Genomic DNA, 21,031 nt, shown 5'->3' with positions numbered 1-21,031 from the left:
CTGGTTCCAGTATGTCCTGTAAGAGAATTTGCTGCTTTTCTTTGTCTTAGTTAACTATAGCTGCAGCATTTCTTTAGGTCTTGGACTGTTGGTCAGACAAAACAAGACATTTTAGATGTCTCCATGGACTCTGGGAAGTTGTGAATGGATAGATAGATAGATAGATAGATAGATAGATAGATAGATAGATAGATAGATAGATAGATAGATAGATAGATACTTTATTAATTTCTCTCCAGGATTGATTAAGTATCAATCTATCTATCTATCTATCCATTCACAACTTCCCAGAGTCCATGGAGACATCTAAAATGTCTTGTTTTGTCTGTCCAACAGTCCAAAACCTAAAGAAATGCTGCAGCTATAGTTAACTAAGACAAAGAAAAGCAGCAAATTCTCTTACAGGGCAAACTGGAACCAGTCAATGTTTGTCAATGTCTATCATGTCAGAATAATATAAGTCACATTGATTCAACTTGTTTAATCATGCAGTCCATCTTAATCTGTAGATTCATCTGTAGATAAAGTACAACAACATGGCCCTTTTCTGATCCCCTCTCCTGCTCTGATCATTTTCTTACAGTCCCTAAATAAGTGAAATAAGATTGTTTAATGACCATCAGGTGAAACTGCATTGGAAATATGAGGAAATCAACATTAAGTAAGAATAAAGTAATGGGATGGACATTCAACAGGGGGCCAATAGTCTACACTGCAACAGGCAGTGAACCGAAGTGGGCCAGATCTGAATGGAGCAGCAGGCATGGACTGGCACCAGAGTGCCACCAGATTGATAACGTCCAGTTACATTAAACATTTATTCTCTTTTCTCCATCTCCTTTTCTCTTAGTTAACTCCTGCTCTGATCCATCACCTTCCAGCCCATCTGTCGCTGATTGCTGCAACACTTTGAATAAATTCCTCCCGACAAACAAAACGGTTAACATCTCATGAATGCAGCGTTTTACACCCCACACACAGATTGTGGGGAAACTTTAGGGCCAGTAGAGTAACTAGTGCAAAGAAATCTGTCCTGGGACACTCCCTCTTCGCTTCCACTTCATTACCAGTATTGTGCTCGGGAGCGCGCAATCTGTGCGGCCGTCTCCGCCCGGCCCCGCCAGCTTTCTAATGACTTTCCAATGATGATTTAAAAGCTCGCACGGCCCCTTTCCCTCCGAACTTCCCCCACCTTCCCCTCTCATTCTTCCTTTCACTGCTTTTGAATCTTATCCGCTTTTGTCTAGAGCTGTTTCCATCACTGGCATTCTGGAGCAAGATTCAGGGGAGGTCAGGAGGAGCGCACATAAAGATTCACACATCAAGTCCGAATAAAGGGACGATATATGGGGAGTAACATTGGACCAACTTTGCCCCTGCTTAAGTCTAGTTGGAGATCCTGAGGCAAAGAATTAGATGATTGTATCTGGTTTGAAGATGTTTTGTGAAAACAAGTTTCTACCACATCCTTATTTCCTTACTTTAAAAACAAACATGAACTAAAAGTTAGAGTGTGCGCTAATGAAAGGCTTGGGGCTGTTCGTGTGTATGTCTGTGTGTGTGTGTGTGTGTGTGTGTGTGTGTGTGTGTGTGTGTGTGTGTGTGTGTGTGTGTGTGTGTGTGTGTGTGTGTGTGTGTGCGTGCGTGCGTGCGTGCGTACACCTGATGGTTGCAGGGAGCCAGATTGCGCTGTGCCTTGGATGAACAGATGGGGGTGGATGAGTTAAGAGAAGCATGGAGGGAGGGAATGGCAGACGTCTGGATATCACTCATGTGAAGTTATGTCTCCCCTTCTTCTCTCCTCTTTGCAAGGTCCTGCGTGTGTATTCAAAAAAAAAAAAAAAAAAAAAAAAAAATAGGCACCAGCATGCAGATGAGCTCCATTAGTTGTGTGGAGTTGATGTGTAGCCAAATGCAGTTTGGTAGCCATAAATGCCTCTGATAATCTGTCAATCAATTGGACATTGTCTGGGGCTTATAGTGATCTATAGGGAAGACAGAGAAGTGTAACAAAATTATAGTAGGGGAAGGCGGGACAGAAAAGGGTGAGGGTAATTTTTACTTTCACTAAAAATATTGCCATCAGTATTGAAATGTCAGGTCCTCCAAATTAAATGACCAAATAAGTTGTTTTTCCAAGCTGTCTAAAACAACACATAATAGCATTTTCTAATCTCTTTTGGCAGTTATCAGCAGGACATCATTTCTCTGTGTTTTCCAAATTTACAAATCACTGTTATAAAATAACAATGTTTTATGGTGTGACAACGCTGTGGTTAAGGTCTTGTTAGGTTTAGGCACAAAAACCACTTGGTTAGGTTTAGGGAAAGATAAGGGTAGGTTTCCCAAATGGGACACAAAGGGAAACGTGGTTTGGGTTGAACTTACTACCTCCTTAAGGTAAGACGACCTTCGTCATCATGGTTACAGTAATAATAATGTGGTTAAGGTTAGGGGACGAGTTTTGACTCTTCCCTACAGTTCTCAAACATGGTATCATAACACTGTTGTTAAAGAAGAGCAATCTTGATCCATTTGTCCCTGAGAACTATAGACCAATCTCAAACCTACCATTCCATGGAAAAATTCTTGAAAATGTTGTATATCAACAATTGCACATAAATCTGTCACATAACAATTTATTTGATGTTCACCAGTATGGTTTTAGAGTCAACCACAGTACAGAAACTGTCCTGGTCAGAGTTGTGAATGATCTTAAAATTAGCTCTGACAACCATAAAGTTTCTGTTGTGGTACTTCTCGACCTCAGTGCTGCCTTCAATACAGTTGACCATGTAATTCTCCTTCAGCGCCTTGAACACTGTTTAGGCCTTAGAGGCACTGTTCTTAACTGGCTTTCTTCATACCTTACTGGTAGATCTTTCTCTGTTTCTCTTGGTAACTTTGAATCAGATGAAGTCAGCATTCCATATGGGGTCCCTCAAGGGTCAATTCTTGGTCCTCTGCTGTTTAATTTATATATGTTCCCACTTGAGTCCATCACTCAACAATACAACATATCATATCACTCCTATGCTGACAACACACAGTTATACATATCTGTTTCTGCCAACCACTTTAACCCAGTGAATGATCTCATCCAGTGCATTACTGATGTCAAATATAGGATGGCCAAAATTTGCTTACAGCTAAATGAAGACAAAACAAAGATTCTTTTAGCAGGTCCAAAGGCTTTGAGGCACCAGATTTGCTCTGTGTTAACTCCCCTGTCAGTAAAACCCTGTGAGCATGTAAAAAAAACCTGGGTGTGATTTTGGATGCTGATCGTAGCTCTCTGTGCTCTCTGCTTTTTTATCATCTTTGAAATATATCTAAAGTTAGATCTTTCCTATCACAGTCAGATTCAGGAAAGTTGGTTTGTGCATTATTATTATTAATAAATTATTATTTTATTTCCAGTCGACTAGATTATTGTAATGCACTTTTTGCCAGAACGGCAAAGCAGGTTTTAAATAAACTCCAGCAGCCAGAGTATTAACTAAAACCATTCGGTGTGAACACATCATTCCTATTTGAACTTCTCTTCACTGGCTCCCAGTAAAACAAAGAATTAATTTTAAAATACTTCTTATTATTTTTAAAGCTATGAACGACATAGCTCCCTCCTACGTCATTGACATGCTCTCTGAATATACACCAGACAGACCCCTGAGATCATCAAATAAAGGTCTCCTCACTATACCGAGAATAAACTCTGAATCAGCTCATAATGCCTTCAGTCATTGTGGTCCTACGCTCTGGAATTCTCTATCACATGGGCTCTGGTCTGCTACAACAGTGTCTTCTTTTAAAAGCAGACTAAAAACATATTTTTTCGCAAGCTTTTAGTTAGGTTTGAAGTGTGTGGTTAACAGGTAAAATCTTCATTTTAGAATCAGTATTATTATTGTTATTCCTTTTTAATATTAATAAGAAGAATACCTTCTCATCATACTCTCCTTATTGTAATACCTTCTTACCTGCTAATTTTATATATTGTCTTACATGTTTTATATATGTAATGTTAATATAATGTTATATGTTTTTGTCATGTGTGATCTTTTTTTTTGCTTTTGTGTTTAAGCACATTGAGTTTACGCCTGTCGTATGAAATGTGCTATATAAATAAACTTGACTTGACTCGCAGTTGGAAATGTGAAACTCACAGCTCGAAACAGCGGTCTCCTGTTGCAAAGTCCTCTGTTTTGTTAAGTCAGTTATTCACCCCAACCTCCTCCAAATGCAAATTTTGTCATAATTCCTACAGTTGATGACATCTGTCAATCAAACATACATATTGGTAGTTTTGGACTACTAGCATTTGCAACCTATTGTGTCTTTTTTCTCAAAATGTCACTTCTAATTAGGTATTGGGGGCTTTATAGTTGTTGCATTGAGACATTTTTGTTTAAATAAGGATCAACTGAGTTGTACCAATAATTGCACTTTATTCTAAGCCCAAAGTGAACACTAACAACTCTGGGGAGTGATTTGCTTTTGTGAAACATCAGGCACCCACTCCATCCTAATCTTTTTTATACAGTCCCTTACATACTTGAGATGAGGAATTAGATACATCCTTAACAGATGCATAACACATAGCATTACCAAGAAAGGTGGCAAGACAGTCAAATCATCAACATTAGGGCAGTGTTTATATCAGAAACACTTTTAACAGATGCTCCACAGCTCTATCACACACAGTTATTTAAAGCTGACAAGTGTTAGACAGTCACTGCCAATCAAAAAAAAAGTTTTGTTTACACAATTATTACAACAATTTTACAGTATATTTGAGCATGGAAGTTTATTCTTGAACTTGAGCTTTCAACCAACCACATATGATAGTCTTCATTCATCAAATGGAGATGGCTCAGGATGGAACTGTCACATGATAACGATATGTGTGTTTTGTTATTTCACTCGTTACTGGTCTGGTGTTAGATCCGCCGTCATGTGTCAAAATTCCAGGCGCTGCTTTGCTCAGATGTCTTCTTTATACTGATCAGAGAGGTAAAATGCCTAAATGACTCCTCCTGATGAGATCAAAGGATTTGGTCTGCAGTCTGACAAATAAATAAGCCTTTTTTTGCTCTGTGGGCTTATAACATTTTATTTTTAATGATACATTTCATTATCATAGACAAACTTTACGACAGACTTCTTTACTGCTGAATGATTCCCATCATGAGTAAAAACATTTTGAGGCTTATTAGCTCTTTAACTTTAAGCAATAACCCACTAACCTACTTTATAGAGTCTATGAGTCACACAAGACAATCACCGAGTGCATTAGCAGCCAAGGTGGAAATGCTTCTTAAACTTGCTTGTTTGATAGGCAACAGAACTCCCACTCTGCACTCACTTTGTAATTCCTCTCTCTTATCTCCTCTCCCACTCCTCTCCAATCTTACCTTATATGTCTATCTTTCTCTACTTTCTTTCTGTTTCAAGTCCCTGCAGCGTTACTGCACTGAGTGTGACAGAGAGCTATATTAATGTGACTAAATAGGACTGTACAGGTGACACAAGTCCAGCTCACAGATGGTAAATGAACTGCATTTTTATGGTGCTTTTGTAGTCTTCCAACCACTCAAAGCACCTTACATTACATGTCAACATTCACTCATTCGCACATACACTGATGGCACAGCCTTTGGGAGCAATTTGGGGTTCTTGCCCGAGGACACTTCGACACCCCTTATGGACTGGAAGAGCCGGGGATCGAACCGCCGCTCTTCTGATTAGTGGACAACCCACTCTACCTTCTGAGCCACAGCCACCCCATTAAAGCATTAAAGCTCCCCTGTTTATGCACTCACCCTCCATAAACAATACTATATAATTCTCTTTGAACGTTACAGCACATGCCTCATATAAAACAATGCAAAATATGAGGGGACACCACGCACACACACACACCCATACAGCGCACAGGCTCCTCGCACACACACACACACACACACACACACACACATACACACACAGAAGGCAGGCTGCAGCGTACATGCGCACAACCACAGCATTATGAGATCAGTGTGTCCTCTCTGCATGTGCCAGAGAGACTTTGAAGGGAAGGCATTGTTTTCCCTTAGGAGTAAACAACCACAGAAGACAAATAACTATATTCAACAAATAGTCTATATGCACCAAAACGCCTCACACCAAAAAAAACAAAAACTGAAATATCTCTCCGCTCACTATAGAGCTAATCAATATTTCAGCAGCCCAGCCTTGATTGCTCATGCAGGCCATGAGAGGGCTAATGAGGCGAAGTTGCAAAGACAATGTGCTCAACAAAGTAGGCTATCTACTAAAGGACAAAATTATGTTTCAGATCTCCTGGATCAGTCGCACTCTGCCCAGTATGAGACGCTACTGAAGTGAACCACTCGAGACATTCAGCTGCATGACAACTTATGAGTAGGCATATCTGTCAAAGAGAGCACAGATGTGTTTCCCTCTGATCTGGTGTGTCAAAGTCCTCGCGCCTCATATTGTGTTTGTTGTCGGCGCACTTTGAATTGTATTTTATGTGCGGAACGTGGTATGCAAATAAACCACTCTTGATGGATGACCCCAAATAAGGAAGTTTCAATCAAAGTTTAGTCAACCACAAAGAGACGTTGCCCTTTAGTCATATGGTGTCTTTTTTTGTAGTCATTTGAGTTTAAATATTTAAAAAGACATAAAGGAATGTATGAACATTGTTAGAGGAGGGTAGAGGTTGGAAAAGGGGAAGGGTATTATTATTTTGACGGTGGGTTAGACAGACTTTTTTGGGAGAGCTGCATAGGGTCTTTTATTTTTTTCCATGTCCTAAATTTATATTTCATTGCGGCCCTCCTTTGCAATACAGTTTTTGACAGAATTTTCATACATAGGATTATGAAAATGAAACAGAGAAAAGGCAGACAGTTGTCCTTTCTTGGGTCAAATCGTACCTCTCTCAGTCTCTCCACAAGGCTGTTGCCAGGGGGAGCGGGTGTTCAAGTATGGCGAGGGTTCTACGTGTTGTGATTTGGGCCAAGGCCGACGCAGGAATCCTAATCTGGATGGGGCGAGAGGTTTAACTAGGCATGCAGACAACTCTCCTTCAGACTTGATGTGGCATTTCACTGTGTCCACACCGGCACTTTGATATGTAACTGTTCTCTCCTTGATTGATCAAGTTTGTGTTTGTCAGTAAATATCTTTGCTTAAGATATCCGTATCTCTCTGAGTTTCTGAATTAGCAAACTCAAGACTTCTACAACACCGTTAATAGTTACATAAATACATCAAAAATGGTTCTTAAAGGTGCAACACTCCTGACTATAAATCAGGGCTTTTTAATGTGGACATTGGCAAGTTATACTTTTTTAACACTCATATTATTCTGACATGTTGTGGGGAGGTTTTTGCAGTTTTTCTCTCTCAGTCAAGTGGAGAGTTTAAAGAAAACATGAAACCCTGGGGGATGACTTGCTTTTTTTTTTTTACAAAGTGAAACATAGCGGTCACACTCCCTTACCACCTCAATAATTTTCCTACAGTCCCTAAATGTGATGTTAAATCTTTGATCCCAGAGCTGCATTCAGCACAGAGAATCTTTTGACTCCACACTGTGTTATAAAATGCAGAAATAAAAAGTGTTATGGTTGCAGGACTATAATTTCAAGTGATAAAGTTATGAAACGCTGTCAGCGTGCTACATTTTGAGTCTCCATTGCCATCAAAGATAAAAAAAAAACAAGCTATGTAAACACAGAGATTCTTGCAGGCACACAAACACACACAGCAGGCAACACCCAATTATCTCCGCTCACAATAAATGAGAAATAGTCAAATTAGTATTGGGTCTAGGAAGTATCTTCATAGATTAGAATATAAAAAGAGGAGGAAAACATCCTCACTCACAATTCCTCACAGACCCTCGACACAAAGCCAAATGTAGGCTATTTCATAAAACTACAACCCCATGTCATCAAAAGCTCTCCCTGCGGAGGCGTTATTCTTGATCGCTCCTCCAGTCTAAGCGCCCTATTTCTCCACATAGTCATCTTTGTTTGCAACACTTGTCTCGCGTCACCGAGAGGAAAAAGCCCGCGTTCGATTCATCTTAACAGTTTGTGTGTCACTGGGAAAAAAAATGAGTGAAACTTTAAAAAATTCAGGCTTTGTTGCCAGAGAACAGAAGGCTGACAGTTTTATAGAGGCAGCCATGAAGTTCTGCCTCATTAGATAGAATAGCTGTTCTATATTCAGGGTCTCTGTGGGGCTAACAAACGCAATGAGTGGGCCAAACTCGGTTCGTTCCGCCAGAGCAAGGGCCTTTTTGTCTGTGTTTGGTGGGTGTGGTTGGCTGGGGTACAGGGGCCAGGCGGGCCCTTCAAAACCTGGATTTCACCACAGCCGAGCAGCCTATATTAGGAAGAGTGTGTATGTAATGGACTACATAAGAAACCCTGTAGGATTTCAAGTTCCACTTGTCCTTAAATGAGCTAATCCAGTTGGTTACATCACTGCAGAGACCCAGATTGATGTACTGTGACGTGAAAAGTACTACAGGTGCATATGTCACATTATTTTCCCACACTGCGGCACAAAGGAACCCTAATACTTCAAAAACAATGACTGACTGAGTTCTTTATCTCCTGCTGAGACTTCTGAGAACTCACTTCCAGCCCACTATCTTTTATGGTGGTATATTAAAGGATCATTCAATTTTTTTTATACACCAGAATGATCCTTTAAAGCTGCTGTAATCAATATATTAACAATGGATCACAGGAGTAAGTGTACTGTAAAGGAGTAACTTGTAGTGTTTTAGCTCTACTGAACATTTTAGCCTCTTTTAGCTCATTGTTTTGGTTTTACCGCCTGTAACTTTATGGTTTGTTTCAATCTCACAGCTATTTTCAGCTAAATAAATCCACATAAACAAACAAGCTGTATGATACCTTCCCAGCACCAAATGTGTGAAGTTAGCAACTAGCTGATGAACATAATGTAGCATCTAGCAGTTACAGAGACAGATATTTTCCTCAGCACATGGTAGAGACTGAAACAGGGTGAAAAGAAGAGTAAAAAATGACATTCATCAGCTTAACACAAACACGACTCCAGCTGAATGTTGCTCTGTGTCTGCTGTATGTGTAAATAGCTAACTGTTTGCTAACTTTATTAGCTCATGTCATTGTTGAGCCTACAACGTGTCTCAACTGGATCAACACAAATGGCCAAAAAATCACCTTAGATTTAAATGTTTACTTTGAGATCTGTTCTCATTCATTGGCACACACTCATTTTGATTGTGAAAATGTGATATTGTAGTGAAGTTGGGTTGTAATTTTTCTGTGAAGGCTCTACAACTAATCAAATACTAATGGGTTTCACCTGATTTGAACTGTCACCACAGAGAGAGACTCTGTGAGTTGATCATTCTCAGCTGGCCTTGATCGTTGAGATGGTGAACTGGTAAAAGAGAGCCGAGAGAGTGGGACTGTGTTCTGGGGAGCGGTGCTTGATGCACATCGTGGGTTGTCTGCCCGTCTAAGCCACTGTCTGATGGGGGTATGTTATAGCTTGGCTAGTCTTACTAAGAATATGCTGTTGTCTGATGAATCTTTGTAAAATAAAGAGTCTATATATTATCTGTATATCGTTGTAAGTGTGTGGTGTTCTCAGATCTCACTGGACCATGCTAGGAAAAAGGTGGAGGCAGAAATAGTTTTTCAGCCAGTCCAGTTATTTAACATTCATACCTAAAGCAAGATTTATTACAATATATATTGTTTTTTTGTCAGGCCACCGTACACAGTCCACATGATCTGTGATGTTCGTCATTTCTAAAGGTCAGTTTTCTGTAAAGCAGGAAAAGCACATCACATGTAATGATATTGCAACTTACAAATAAATGGCATGCCATCTGTCCTCATATATATTCCTATCATGGTATTATCATCTTAAATTTAAAACACAGAACCCACTGCAGGTGTATGATGAGAGGCTATATATAATGAGTGATGAGCTTTTATTATTAGCATGTTAATCAGATAACACAGCCTACATGAATTTCAATGATCTCCATCTTTTTAAATTTACACCCTCAACTTTATGGGTCACTTGTAGATCCATAAAAATGTGATTCATTGGATTAAGATGAAGTATATAGAGTGGAGCCATTTAAATGAAGTGTTTATTTTTCTCTGCTTTTATATTTTTTAAGGGTGGCAGTAATTCCACAAAGCAGTGGATCTGAATATTCTTTCAAAATCCACTGAGTTTAAGGACATATCTCAGAGTTGTCCTCCTAAAAAAGATTAGAGGATTAGGAAACCATCTCGAAGTTGCTGTTTCATGTCTGTGTCCTAGATTCAGCTTGATATCCTTTTGATTGCAAAAGAAAGACACTCTGGCTGTGCTGCTTTGGGCCAGGATAATGGGGAGAATTTGCACTGTGTCATTATTTTCATCTTACTCTGTAGCAATCATTTATTATAGGCGGTATTTCATTGATAATGTAATAGGCTTACTCTCTATTCACGTTAGCTCGCTCATTAGGGCTAATAATGCAAATGTTAGACAGGCTATTAGAGGTGTTTAGCAGGCTTGTGTCTGAAGAGACGTGGGTATTTGTTGGGCAGATGGACGCAGCTCCGGGGCTGCCCTCACCCCTGACCCCCCACAGATGTCCCAAACTCAGCCAGAGCGCCGTCACGAAGCAGTGGAAAATCAGTAATGCACCGGAACCGACTCGTCAATACGAAGGACAATTAGGCGCGTTTGAGCGCCAGTTCTGGCTGCGGAGCGGCGCTCGCTGCTGCGTGAAACACGCAGCGATTACAGCGGAGATGAAAGAGGGAAAGAGGCCATGCGGTGCCTCTCTGTGAAGGCCTGTTTGACCGATGGCTCTCGCCTGAATAGGGCTCTGGTGGTCATACATAAATTAAGAGGTTAAGTGAGCCATCAGGAACAAATGTTTGCATTTATTAACTAAGGATAATAGCTCCCGGCCGTGAACCCACAGTTTTCCCTTTGGGTTGAATGTTTGACGTGTTTGAAATTACCTTCAGTTTTGTATCTTAGTTTAGACCAGTCTATATTTACGTCAATCAAGTCTAATTAACATCCACAAACCCTCTCTTCTTATAAAAGGGATGCTGCAGGTCAATAATATCAAAGAAAATGAATTACAGCAGGCTGTTAAATACAAATGTCAGAAGCCACAGCGGGAATATTTTAGCCTATTAGGGTTATTAAGGCACACATGGTGTTTCACATGGACAACTACTCCATTTATATACTGCATATGCAAAAAAAATGTTAAAAACCAATAAGCTGCAACATCATTAAGACATCAGAGATGTTCACGAGGCTCGTTATACAGAACAAACATTCCCACTCACATGTGAGGGGGGATCCCGCAGGAATGCATGAGGCAGGTGTAAATTTAAACTGTTAATGAGGCGCATCAAAAGCATCAAAGAAGAGTCGTGCTGAGCTATTCTACCATTAGTCCATACTAGACAAAAGCCATCAGAGAGTTTTCCTCGCTAAACGGTGCAGAATGGGTCCAGCAGCGGGAGTTATATTGTAGCCGCAAACCCCTGCAGACTGCACCAGGCTAACCAGCCAAGTCTTACGAGTTTAGACTCTAACGAGACAGATGAAACGTCTACTATTGGCCGGAATGCAAATACGTGGTCTGCATCTTCTGGAAAAGCAGTCATATCAGTATGGAAATCTATTAAAGTCAATAATTAAAGGGATGATAAAAACAAGCATCTTATGGGCATCTGGTGACATAGGATTTGACATAGTGAGTCATAATTATGAGTTATGTATCTCACAGTTATGACCAACTATCTGAAACAACTAGGCCTACAGGTATGGTCATGTCCTACAAAGGGGACACAACACGCACACAACATGTCGTTGGTGTAGAAGTTCTTAGTGTGAGTGAAGAGGACACAAAGCTCACAATTTGTTATACCTTTAAGTCCAAAAATCCCAAAAATCTTATTTAATTCTTATAAAGAAAGATCGGAAAATCGGAATCAGTGGGTCAGACTTTTAAAAAATTGGAAATCAGAATCGGCCAAGAAAATTGCAATCGGTTCATCATTGATATTAATATGTAACGGTGACAGCTATGTCATTTTTGTTTATTGCAGACCTTTTTTATTGGTGTGTCAGCTCTTTGTGCCAAAGTGGAGCACTGGAGCCCATCTTGGAACTCGACTCAGACTCAACCTTGACGACTGGAGACTCGACTCAGACTGGAGATATAGTGACTCGACTACAACACTGGCTCAGTGATGTGGCTGTCCAGTCATATATACATTTCTATAGAACTTTAAAGTCCGCCTCCATTCAAAAATCTGTCTTGCATATTGTTCCCTCACTTGGATGTTTGAGCTTCACTGTGCAGAGTTTGACACCAGACAGCTGTTTCCACAGTCATCTACTGAAGTTGGAAAACTTCTCAGAGCTCACCTTAAATCTCAGTTCAAGACGTGTTCAAGATAATTTTGTGACATCACAGCAAGGTTAGAAGCCGGTCATGTGTGGTGTCGAAACTTGAAGCCTCCAGCACACACTGAGAATGGACTTTACAGTAAAGTAGGAAACATTTTGTGTCCAGTAGCAGCTTCAATAGCTTCTGGATTTTTCAGTAAATAACAGAACTCTTAATCCCATGTTCCCTAATATTCAGGACTTCAGTAAAAGTAGCAACACCACACTGTCAAAATACTCAGTTACAAGCACAGCTACTACCTTCATACTGCATTGATCATTTTACTTAAATAGACAGAATTATCAGCAAAATCTACTTTAAGTATCAGAAGTGAAAGCACTTATTTAGCTATGTTTTGTATGTAAAATCTGTACTGTCAAACAAATGCAGTGGAGGTAAAACTACAATATTTGTAAAATAAAACCTCTGATTGGTAGTGAAGTTGATGTATGAAACGGAAATAATCAAGTAAAGTACCTCAGACTTGTACAGTACTTGAAGTACTGAGGCGCTATCCAGTTATAACATTCATCTCAACAGGAACATTTCACCTAAATCCCTAATTCACAGCAGCCTTCATGTCCAATCAATTTTGTGTGAATATGAACAGTTCTCTGCCAAACCCAGAAACTACAGAAACTGAGCTTCTGGTACAAACCACAAAGCCACATCCCTTATAAAGTATGGGAGACACTAAATGGTAGAATAACAGAATATCTTTTCATCCAAATTTACATCATCTGTCACTTCTGAACCAGAAAATGCACTGTTACCATGCAGAAAAATCCTTTTTCATATTGCCAGTGACCTTTTCCACTTTAATTTCTTATTTTCCGGCATCAATGTGAATTCACAGATGCTTGGCAGCGGAAAACTTTACTATCTTGTTCCTGGCAAAGGAAACCAGTCGTGAATGTTCACTAATACACGGCAAATTGCCCTAAGGCGTAGGAATAACATATTTGAATGATGAAATCCAGCACGGTTCCCTTTGGCAGGCAAATTCCCTTAAATCCTTGCATCTCAGCAGGCACATACAGGGTGGGTTTTGGGAAATTAGGTGTATGTGCGTGTGTCTCTGTGTGTGTGTATATCTCCCCGAGGGCTGATGGGAGGCTTGCATGTGCATATGTGCGTTTGCTGTAGGTGGCTACATGTATGCGTGTCGTTTAAATAAAAGGCAGCTTATGCATATGAGCTCGTGTGACCAACTCGAGGGACGACGGCGATGCCTCACGCAGAGTTTTAATGTGCAGCTCCACCAGTGTTTTACCCGGGACTAACAAGGCACAGTGCACCATCAGGGCTGAGCAGCAGCGTTCATACCTATTATACAAGTCAATGGGCCTTATGTGAGGAGACACAGAGGGCCCTGCTGAGCCTGAGGATGAGGTGGAAAGAATTAGCAACAGTCAAGTCTGTGGCCCAGTTCTGGCCTTTAGAGACTTGATAGGTGACAACCAGAGTGTGTGACACATTGGCATGGCAGTCTGCTGTTTGTGTGGATTGTCAGGGGGATAACAAACAAGGGGGGCCGTCTCTTTCTCCTTCTCCTGTCCTCTCCTCTCCTCTACCGGCTTGTCAGTCATTTCTCATCCGTAGGACAGCGAAGGTGGCGCGCCTCCAAAGCGTGGCCTACTTTCCCCCGCTCTCACACAGAATGGAAATGAGCTCAACTTATTTCTTTGCGAACGTCTGTCTGATTTTAATTAACATCACAGTCGTGGTGATAAAACAGCACTCTGTCTATATCTTACAGCAACGAGATCCCACATCCGCCTTCTGTGTGTGTGTATATATACATGTATATACGTGTGTGTGTGTGTGTGTGTGTGAGAGAGAGAGAGAAATGTGGGGGGAGGGAGGGGTGGGGTGGGGGGGTTGGTGACAGAGACACAGAACTGAAATCCATAATTTAACCGAATGCCCACGAGCTGCACAGAGCAACACTGATTTCAACACGCTTCTCTCAGGTCTCATATGAACAAGTGTTGCTGTGGGTGTTTTCTAACGCGTGCACACACACACACACACACACACACACACACACACACACACACACACACACACACACACACACTAGTCAACCTACTACTGTATTTTTAATTGTTGTTCATGTTCTCCCTCCCCCAAACATATAGCATCATAGAGTTCAGTGTTTGCAGTGTTGCACTCTCCCTTTCTTTTACTCTGTGTGTTTGTCATATGGCATACACACACACACACACACACACACACAAACACAGTGTATTTATAGCATATTCTGTCAGACAATGTAGTGCATTTGTGTGTATTCATTTGGAAATAATAACATTGACAACTGCTTGAGAGATGGAGGGGTTGAGAGAGGGAGAGGGACTCATTTTGAGCATGTACCCACTAACGAGCTGTATTGTGCTCCAGGCGATATGTATGATAGCTTGAAGCCGGTGTGTGTGTGTGTGTGTGTGTGTGTGTGTGTGTGTGTGTGTGTGTGTGTGTGTGAGTGTGTCTACTTATTGGCAGCTGAGGGATCTTAACAGTCTCTCATTTTTTCTAATTTTTATGTGCTCATCGTCTTTCTATTTTCTCTCCTCTCATTTCCTCTCCTCCTCTTCCTCCTCTTCCTTTCTTTCCTCTCCTCTCCTCCTAACTCGCCTCCTCTCAGCTCCTCTCTTTCTTACTCATCTCCACTCCTCCCCTCTCTTCCTATCTCCTCTCCTTCTCTCTCTTTTCCTCTCCTCTTATCTCCTCTTTTCCTATCTCATTTCCTCTCTTCCTAACTCATCTCCTCTCCTTCTATCTCCTCTCATCTCATTTCCTCTCCTCTCTCCCTATCACTTCTCTCCTCCACCATTTTTCATGCTCAGAAGTAGGGTTTGTTCTATTACGGCCTAAGATCTCTCTTCCGTGCCATTGTTTAGAGTGTAATGCATTATCCATCTCCATTCCACTTTGTTCACTCCACTTCACTTCAAGTAGCTGCAACTCATGAGCAACACACGCTCACGCAGACACACACATGCACACACACATGCAGGCACGCACCGCCGCCATCCATTAGCTTTAATATTTCAGCAGCGTCATAGCATTCGCCGGCGGCCTTGTCACCGCCTCTCCCCGGGGACACAGATCCTAGATCAGCCCAGCTTGTCCTCACCCTCCAACATCACCACCAGGACAGGGAGAGCACTCGGCTGACCTCGGAGCTGAGCTCGCGCCGTGCCCAGCATTCCCAGGAGTCCCCCCCTCCCCAACCCCACCCCTCACCACCACCGCCACCACCACCGGACCTCCCATCACCCCCATCTTCACAACCACCACTGCCATCTCGAGGGAGGAGCAGGAAGAGGAGAAGGGGACAAAACGAGGGCTGGAAGGAGGGGAGAGCGGAAGAACGAAGAGGCGAGTCCGTGGGAGGGGGAGAGGGAATGAAAATAAGATGAGCAGAGGAGGGAGAGATACAGAGAGAGGTTGTGTGGGTGGGCTATGGGGTGCTGATTAGGCCCTTGGTTTGAAGTGCTCAGCGGCTTACCCTTGTGGATGTGCATGCGCTCACACACACACACACACACACGCCTGCACGCACATTGTTTCACACTGTCTTTATAACTCATTCAGTGTTACAAAGGCTTCAGAAGTATACGGTGAGGACAGTGTGCACCGCGTTTAGGCATTCTGTTAGAAATTCTCTGCTCTTTGAGGTGGAATATTTCCCTTTTGTTCTGAAATTCATGTCTGTGATCAATTGGATGGAGAGGTCTACTGCATAATAGAGCTGTGTGTGTGTGTGTGTGTGTGTGTGTCTGTACATGTGTGTATGCGCATCTGTGTTTTATCTGCCTATCTGTGTCTGTACATCTGTGTGTGAAGAATAGAGCTGAGTGTGAAGAATCGGACTGAACTCTCTGATACGCGAGGCAGAAATTTGTCTTTGTGCTCACCTGAGACATAAAAATTTGTACTCGAACTACACAATGGTCTAACTCCGCTGAGTTCATTTTGCCAGGGTCTGACCGCTCATTAGCTATATGGAGGCTGTGAAAATGTGAGGACACACAACCCCAGACACACACACCCAAACAGCATAAGCTATGTCCTGGGAGTTATAACTCATGCATGATCACTAAATGGAAACATTTGTTATCTCCACAACAATACAGCCAGAGGAGCTGAATCTTTTATGGCTCCCTCGCCCCCCCCCCCCACCCGAAAGCCCACACACACTCTAATGCACACACACACACATAGATAGAAATGCCAGCCTCGTGTTGGAGCTCACAGGTCATCCTCCTGTGAATAAACCCAAAGAGAACGCATCGAGGCATAAACAACCACAAAACACCTCCCTCCTCAAACCTCAAACCTTCATTAAACATTAAAACTGTGCACACCTGCGTGCACTCACACAGACATACGCAGGGGGCTTCACGCCTTGATAAACGCACGGTTATGAAACATTAACACAAATATATCCCCATTGTCTGGCTATGAAACATTCAGGTTCTTGTTCAGACTGATACACGCTCTCGGCACTCATCCTCTATTCACATGGACTAAACATTCACTTTATGGTAGAAGCTTTGGGGGCTCGTCTGCCACCTCCGCCTCGACACATGTCCTGCTAACTCCCTAACATGTCTTATTGGCTTTTTGGAGGGAAAAAACCTACTTTGACCTACTTAACAGAGCCACAGAGATGTCCACTGTTACTTCATGCATTCCAATAAAGGACTGTGCCAGTGGTTTTGCATGTTTTATTCCATTAACAACAAAAGGCATAAACTTTTCATTACTGCTTTCCATTTTCAAAATGAAGCCGCAAGTTTGCAGATTGATTTCCTACCTTCAAGGCAGCCACTGGCTTCCAGTCGTTTCACTCCAGTATGAAAATGAACCTTCAAAGAATTCCCTGAGATCACAATTAACATTTTGTTGCTTTTATTTTGTGTCAAAGTTAACACAAGTTGTAAAGTAAATAACACTAAGAGTCTACGGCCATGCCAGCGGCTCCGTGAAACTGTACACAGCGGTGCTTTGAGCTAAAATCAGCATGCTGATGTTTAGCAGGTTTGTTTACCAAGTCCACCATCTTACTTAAGTTTTTTATCATGCTAACATTTGGTAATTAGCACTAAAAACAAAGTGCAGCTGAGGATGATTGGAATCTTTCATCAAGTCATAAGCAATTGGACAAAGTGAAATTCTTGATGATGGAGATAGATCACCAAAGTTATTGCATTTTATCCAGAATTCATTCTAATTTCATGGCAATCCATCCAACAGTTGTTGACACATTTCAGAGTAAATCAAATCTCTGGGGATGTGAATGTCTGTACAAAATTTCTGGGCCATTCATCAAGTTGTTGAGACATCTCAGTGTGGACCAAGCAACAGACTGATATTGCCATCCTTAGAGCTACACCATGTGGCTCAAAGCATTCACTGTTGCTGTACTCACTTTTTTATTTCAAAAAATGATCCGATCCACTTCATTCTTTTTTGCAGCGCCCAAGGCTGCTCATTGTTTGTCCTAGGTCTGATTTTCCAACAACATGAATGCAACGCTTTTTGTGAGACAACTAAATGCATTTTGGATGCTGGTGCAACCTTGAAAGAGCCACCAAAGAAAAGTTTTCAAAATTATCCGAAAAATAAGGGTAACAAAGTGTTTCCAGTGATAACTTCAACTATTTCAAGCTGGTAAGTCTGTGCAAGCTGAATTTCCATCATGCAGTGAAATGAATGGAAAACAACAGCTGTCCGGAAGGTAGGAAATGAATCTCAAATCTTACAGTAAACTTTAGGAAATGATCAGCGGGAAAAGGAACAGAAAATACTGTATACATTTGTAGTTTGTGAGCTTAAGCATTTGAGATCTAATCATGACTGCCAAGTGGAAGGAAGGAAGGAAGGAAGGAAGATAGATAGATACATACATACATACATACATACACAGATACATAGATACACTGTTGCTAACTCACATGATATTCATATTAGTGTTGTAGAGACACACACTCAGAAAGGAACCATGAAACAGCACTGTGAAGAATAGCTGGGCAGAGAATGGAGAGAGCAAGGTTGAATGAGCACTTGGACACACACACACACACACACACACACACACAACCTAAATCATCATTGGAAAATCATTAGAAATCTGGCGAAGTAGAGGGGCACAGATTGAGGGACAAACCCCCCATTCAAACAGATACAAAGACCAGGCCAGCACACACACACTAACACACTCACAGAGAGGCAGCCGGGTGGAAGGGATGTGGGGCGGTTCCAACGATACACTGCCACGCACACACACACACACACACACACACACAAACCTCACAAACAACCCTCCGTACTTCCCACCCCGCCCGCCCACCTCCGTCAACATTTATTGCTCCTTCTGTGTGAATGTCTTTGAGTTTCATTCACATGTCAGCCATTGTGCATGTGTGTGTGTGTGTGTGTGTGTGTGTGTGTGTGCAAGCATGAGTGTGTGTGTCTATGGGTTTGTCACTGTGAATGAGTGCTCCATTACTGATTCATTTGTGTGTAGTTAACCACTGTGGAGAGAAGGCAACATTTTATTTGTCTGAACCCAACCCTGACCATATGTCAACACCTTCCCCTGCTCACTCCTCTTCCTCCCTTCCACTTTTCTTCTCCTCTTTCCTCCTTCTCCCTCGTTCTCCCTCTGGACTTTACACTTCTCCTTCTCTTTCTTTTCTCCCACAACATCCCTTCTTTTTTTTCTCCTTCACCCACACAGTTCATCTGGCCCCTTCCTCCCCTTTCTTGTCTGCACTTTCTGCTAAGAAGTTGTCTCCCTGCCTTCTTCCTTTAGCTGACTTTTGGAAAGCTATTGCGCATCATGTGCACATGTCTGTGTGTGTGTGTGTGTTCTAGGTCGATGGGGACAGGCCTCTTTGGCTGTCAGCTACAATCAGCACTCACGTGTGCCAGTAATGTTGTGTATTGTCCGAACACATCACTAGAGGAGCATCTGAGACGTCCATTAAAGTTCAAAGCAATTTATCACTATCTCCCTCCTCCTCTCTGCGTCTCCCATCATCCCTCACTCCCTCCTCCTTCTCCCCATGCTGTCACCGTCTCCTCAATTCAAGTCAAGTCCATTCAAATGGCTTTATTGGCATGTAGGTCTCAAGAACAATGTTGCCAAAGCATCAAAGTACAATTTGTCCAAATATTTGGACAGTTCACAATAACAGTAATATGAACATTAACACAACATTAAGATTGATATATATTATATACATATATACACACATATATATATATATATATATACAGTATTGCCTATGCATGTATTTGTGTGTGTGTGTGTGTAGGTCATTCACTGTCCCTCAGGTTGTGACATGTTAATACATATTGGGCAGTGAGATATGCTCTGTCTCCTTCTCCGAGGAGTATTTTTAATTTTAAGAGGTCATTAAACTCTTTGAAATCTGAAATTACAGAGTTGAACTTGTTAAAGTAAATGTTCATTATTTCATTGAATGTTTTACACTGTAGAAGGACGTGCATCTCTGTCTCAGCCTCACCTGTCGAACAGTGACCACATATTCTGTTTTCTTCTGGTTGCCATGGTTTTTTGTGTTTTCCTTTTTCAGTTGCCAGTTTGTGGTCACTGAGCCTGTACTTGGTGAGGATCTGTCTCTGCTTTCTGTCTCTGACAGTAGAGAGATATTCATAATCTCTCTTTAGGGCCAGATAACATGCTAATCTACTCTGGCTTTTAGTTTTGTCTGTCCAATGTTTCAAATAGGTTTCTTCACATTATGTTATAATTTGGTTTACTCTGATTTGTGTCTGGAAAGCAGTGTCGGTGTGAGACTGGTCAGAATGTGACTGAGAAGGGGCAGTTAGTCTCAGCACCAGCTGACATAAAGGACTCTTTTCTGGGCTCAGCTCTTGGGTTTGGAGGGCTTTGGAATGGAGGGTGTCTATGAGGCTGGATTTAAAGTGATTAAACAATTTGAGTGCTCTCTTTTGAATGTTAATTATCAGTTGCTAATTCTGCTCTACATGTATTTGTTGGTGTTTCCCTGTGTACGTGTCTTCTCTTCCTTCCAGTCTCTGTCTCCATCCGTCACCTCTGCTCTCCCTCTTTGGCTCAGACTTGAATTAAAATTCAAATAGGATTAATCTGTATGACTTTTTTTTTTGTAAAAAAAAAAAAAAAATGTAAATACAATTCCAAATGAAGATGAAATATTGCGGAGACACACTCTCTCTTTTTCTGTCTTGTATGTGTCTGTCTCTCTCCCTCTCTCTCTGCCTCTGTCTGTCACACTTGCTAATGCACGATGCCCTTGTCATCTTGAGTGTGATTTGTGACAAGCTGAAGCTCCTGAAGGCTTTGAGAGTGTGTGTGTATGTGCGTATGTGTGTGCCCCTAGTGTGCGCATGTGTTTCCTATGTGACAGGAGCCACCCCGGGGTAATGATAACTTTAGACGGCGAGTTTAAATATTAAACTGGCCTTAACAACTGACAGCTCTCTAACACCCGTTCAGCAGCCGTTCAA

The sequence above is a fragment of the Thunnus maccoyii genome, chromosome 12 (genome assembly GCF_910596095.1).
Source record: "Thunnus maccoyii chromosome 12, fThuMac1.1, whole genome shotgun sequence".
Taxonomy (NCBI): Eukaryota; Metazoa; Chordata; class Actinopteri; order Scombriformes; family Scombridae; genus Thunnus; species Thunnus maccoyii.
This window is presented reverse-complemented; position numbering follows the sequence as displayed.